This window comes from Echinops telfairi, unplaced genomic scaffold, assembly GCF_000313985.2.
Source record: "Echinops telfairi isolate 266 unplaced genomic scaffold, ASM31398v2 ScPeMD7_7401;HRSCAF=8416, whole genome shotgun sequence".
Classification (NCBI taxonomy): domain Eukaryota; kingdom Metazoa; phylum Chordata; class Mammalia; order Afrosoricida; family Tenrecidae; genus Echinops; species Echinops telfairi.
Window position 1 is genome coordinate 8,133,485 of NW_022111301.1, and position 5,531 is coordinate 8,139,015.

Consider the following 5,531-nt stretch of genomic DNA (forward strand, 5'->3'; position numbering starts at 1 on the left):
ATTCTTCCATTTGTATAAATTCCTTCTGCTTCTTATATTAAGGTTCTGCAGTTTTCGTTATACAGGTCTTTTGGGTTTGTTTGTTTGTTTGTTTTTGGTTAGGTTTATTCCTAGGTATCTCAGTTTTTGAGTTGCTATTGTAAATAGTATTGTTTTCTTGATATTTTTTTTTGGGTTTCCCATCACTGGTGTATAGGAACTCATTTGATTTCTGTTTGTTAGTCTTATTTCCCGCTACACTACTAAACTTCTCTATTATTTGCAACAATCCTATTGTGGACATCTTAGGGTACTCAACATAAAATCATATCATCTTGAAATAATGAAAGTTTCATGTATTCTTTACCCACGTGTATTCTCTCGATTTCTGGTCATTGTCTTATGGTGCTGGCTAGGAATTCCAATACAATGTTGAATAAGAGTGGGGTTAGGGGACACCCTTGTCAGGTTACTTTGTTTAATGGAAATGCTTTCAGCTTTTCTGCATTGGGAGTGATATTGGCTATTAGTTTTTTGCATATGGCCTTCACTGAATTGAGGATTTTCCCAATTCTGTAGAGAGCTTTTATGAGAAATGGGTGTTTGTATATCAAATAAATTGGCTACATCAATTAATATACTCATATGGTTCTTATAATTTTTCTTGTTAATATGGTGGATATATTCATTATTCTTCGAATGCTGAACTATCCCTGCATCTAAGCTTTACTCTTGCGATAAGGAGATCCCTACTCCTGCTCCTCAATGGGCTCATTTTATGCATCTCTTTTTATGTGCAGCAAAATGGCACTTCAGGGAATCTTATTACTCAGTAGTGAATCATATCGATATCTTTCCATCCTTCCACCCAGACCCATTCAGGGAAAGGTCCTTTGATGGGAAGTGGATATTTGGACAAGACAACTCACTTTAAATAATTCACACAGGTCATCAAGAAGGTAGTCTAGGAGGATTACAAGGAAAATCAACAAACAATTGAAACCAGGGTGTTTAGTTCAAAATAGTTGGTTCCATTTGTAGACTGGTATCATCCACCTCATGAGGAACCATGATTAAAATTGATTGCAACAGTGAGTCAATGCGGGGCATGTCTTAATTATGAATGTCATTGATGGAAATGTGTGCTTGGGTTGGCACAAGACCCACAGTTTACTGTGTAACAGACACAAATGGGGACAGAAGATCTAGTCACAAAGAAAGCTAACCTAGAGGGGACAGCCAGGTTGGTGGACAGGGTAAAATTGCAGTGATACTTATTTAGCCTGTGAAGGGACACTGGCCCTCTCCCTTCTTAAATACTTACTGGAACACTCTAAATCAGTGGTTCTCGAACTTCCTCATGCCGCGACCATTTAATGCAGTTCCTCATGTTGTGGTGACCACACAACAGTACAATCATTTCTGTTGCTACTTCATAACTGTCATTTTGCTACTGCTATGATTCGGGGAACCCTTGTGAATGGGTTGTTTGACCCCCAATGGAGTCGCGACCCACAGGTTGAGAAGCACTGCTCTAAATGAAGCACATAATGAATTTCTCATGGAAGCAATGCTCAAGTTCATCCCATGAGTATGGCTGTTGCAAAGATCCTGAGCGAGCTAATAGTTCAGGAACCTCTCTCCACCAGGCCACTCCATGAAACCTTGCTACCCTGAAAGAAAGCAGCACTAGGAGAAATGGTGTCAGATGTGCTGGCATAGCTTCCTCACATAGGTTTTAGAGATGCCAGAAACGTAAGAGAAAATTATAAAATGAGCAGGGGCAGTTGGGAAAGAACTTATCCTTTGGGTGTACTAACCCAGCTTAGCATGAAGAACTCCTTTTTGTTTTAAATGACCTGCTAGCAGGTAGCCTCCTTCCCCCTTCTTCTCCTCCCTGTTCTCCTGACAGACCTTGACTCTCTCAGCCTGTCTCTGGACTCTGTCTGCCCAATTAGCGAGAAATGCAAATTATCCTGTTAGACTAGGAATTATTACCTTCAACTTTGCTGATCCCCCTTGCTTCCCCTGCCCCACTCCACCCTACACACACAGAAAGAAGAAACCTGCCAACCTGATAAGAATGCCACTGCTTGAGCATCCCTTCCTGAAGCCAACCCCTACTTTGAACTATACAACTCCTGTACATTTATTTTGTCCTGGATCTAGTCTGCTCTCAAACCAGCTATAATAAATGGTTTTATATTAAATGGTCAATAAAACATTAGGAAAGTGATTTTTTGATGGTTACTAAGAAATGGGATGACTATAGTAGACATTGGTGGAGTTGATATCAAAGTTGTAGTACAACACTACAGGAAAGTGGAGATCTCTGCTGGTGCTCCCATGTTAAAGAAGCCTAAACAATTCTGGGCTCCTTACCCCAGCCAGGAAGCATTTAATGATGGGAACTGGGGACATGGGCAGCTGTTTCTGTTCATTGATGAACTTCAGCATCACTGCAGCATCCAGGGTTTCTATTCCAGCTCCTTGCCAGTGACCCAAGGCCATATGCAAGATAAGTGGGTAAAATGTTGCAGGGGATCCCAGACACAGGTACCTACTGTAAAATAATCCCTAAATCTTCCAATGAAATACTGGCAGGGAGCAAGGGCACACTTGGGCATATGAAGATCAATGGAACTGAGGTAAATCTTAGGTGAGAACCGGAAGCTTTATACAGATTTCTCATGAAGGATTGTCTCTCTTTTACCTGAATATATTGTTAATATGGCTGTTATGGCTAATTGTGGAACAATTCCTCTACCAAATTTTGGAAAATTGAAGGGGTGTAAGTCTGCACCTAAGCCAGCATGGACCGGTCATGCTAAATGTGAAGCATGGCAATTGCTTGAACCCACACAGACTGTTAATTTGAAACTTTATATAATACCTGGTAGACAAAAGAAGATTACTATTTTGATTAAAGACATGCTAAATCCTGGAGTGTTGATACCAAAATATTGTCTGTATAACAATTCTGTATGGCCTGTGAAAAAGGCAGAAGGCTCATGGAGGTTGACCGGATATTACAGGGACCTGAATAAAGCAGTGTTATTTGTAGTTCAGTTGTTCCAGACATGGTAACGACAGTACAGAAAATTCAGTAGACTAAAGGATACTGGTATTCAGTGATCTTACAAATTTATTTTTCTCCATATTAATATCAGAAAAGAATCCTGTGTGCATATATTTATAGATTGAGTATTAAGGTAGCTGATGGACATTGGGTCTCTACTCAAGTACTCCATCAATGCAAGAGCACTTTATTCTATTAAACTGACATTCCATAATGATTGCTGAAGACAAAGTGGGTGCATAAGCAAATGTGATGAAGAAAGCTGATGGTGCCCGGCTATTAAAAGATATACTGTCTGGAGTCTTAAAGGCTTAAAGATAAACAAGCAGCCATCTAGAAGTGGCCATCTCAGAAGAAACAAAGCCCACATGGAAGAAGCACACCAGCCTGTGTGATCACGAGGTGGCGATAGGATCAAGAATCAGTCATCAAAGAACAAAAAAGTCATATCATTGTGAATGAGGAGGAGTGTGGAGTGGAGACCCAAAGCCCATCTGTAGGCAACTGACATCCCCTTACAGAAGGGTTGCAGGGAGGAGACGAGCGAGTCAGGGTGCAGTATAGCACCAATGAAACATAAAACTTTCCTCTAATTCATTAATGCTTCCTCCCCACCACTATCATGATCCCATTCTACCTCACAAATCCAGCTAGACCAGAGGATGTACAGCAGTACAGATCAGAGCTGGAAGCACAGGGACTGATAAACTCCTCAGGACCAATAATGAGAGTTGAGATACCAGAAGGGTAAGTAAGGGGAAGGTGGGGGAGAATGGGGAACCAATCACAATGATCTATGTATAACCCCCTCCCTGGGGGACGGACAACAAAAAAGTGGATGAAAAGAGACATCAGACAGTGTAAGACATGAAAAAATAATAATAATATATAAATTATCAAGGGTGAGGGAGGGGGAAAATGAGGAGCGTATACCAAGGCTCAAGTATAAAGAAAATGTTTTGATGGCGATGATGGCAACAAATGTATAAATATGCTTGACACAATGGATGTATGTGTGGATTGTGATGAGTTGTATGAGCCCCCAATAAAATTATATATACATTTATATGAAAAGAATCAGCCTCAGTTTGATTCACATGGGAAGGGCCACAATATACCTTCACTACATTGTCTCAGAATTATTTAAATTATCCAGCCTTCTGTCATACTTTGATTAGGAGAGACTTGGACTTGGTACAGATCTTCAGTGTAGTGCTACATTGTGTTGGTGACATTATATTAATATCAAACACAGAAGAACAGGCTAGAGCATATTGGAAAACAGTAGTGGCTCATGTGACCATAGAAGCTAAGTAATAAATCCAGCAAACATCTAGGATGCTGCCCAAACTGTGAAATTCTTGGGAATACTTTGGGTAGAAACTACTTGGGACATTCCACAGGCAACTAAGAACAAGTTACTGTCACACACTACCCCCAAGACTAAACTAGGCATTCGGTGTTTGTTTGCATTATTGGGGTGTGGGAGGATTTATATCCTACATCTAGAGCTATTGGTAGCTCCCATCCATAACACCACTGAGGAGAAGACTGCATCTGCACTGGGGACTGAACAATAAGCTATGTCTGAGTTTACAGAAAGCAGTCTCACTTTACTTGCCTGTAGGCTTTATGATCCTTATTTAGAAATGACTTGGAGGTAGATGTTATGCAAGCTTATGCTGACTGGAGCATATTGCAAAATCTGAAAATTCTTCCCTCTAGGCTTCTGGATTGTGAAGTTTCCAGAGCTGCAACGTGGCACACGCCATTGGAAAGACAACCATTTTCCTGCTGATGGTAATTGATGGAGATTGCCTCAAGGTCAAAAGGACATAACATCATTGTGAGATTCAGGTATCCACAATGTCAGAGAAAAAAACAAATAATGAAGGTGGTGGCTAAAATAATTCCACACACGCAAAAAAATTAGAAATGGTTCATACAGAAACAAGCTATTGGTAGCACCCATCATATCCATAAACTGAACCTCCATTTCTATTGGTTCTACCATGGGATCTCATGAAAAGCTGTCAGAGCCCATTGCCACATGGACAGTAAGCTATAAACAACTTCCTGCTGAGCAGCAGAGGATTTCTTGGTTTGCAGATGGCAGTTCCGGGCTCACAAATCTGCTGCATTAAAACCAGCAGGTGGAAAGACCTTAACTGAAGAAGGCAAGAACAGATCAGCTCAGTGCGACGAACTGAATGTTGTATTGCTAGCTGTGATGGAAGAATTGGACAACAGGGAGAGTCCATATGTTTGGATTTTCATTTATTCATGGGCAGTGTACAATGGCCTGGCTCTATGGTCAGGACAATGAGCAATGGAAAATTAGTCTATTAATGGAAGAAGAAACTGTATGGTGGAAGACCTATGCAAAGTACTATGGAAATCCTGTTCCCAGATCAGCAGGTATATAAGATACAATTGGACTGTATTTTCATTTATATGTATAATAGATTATTGA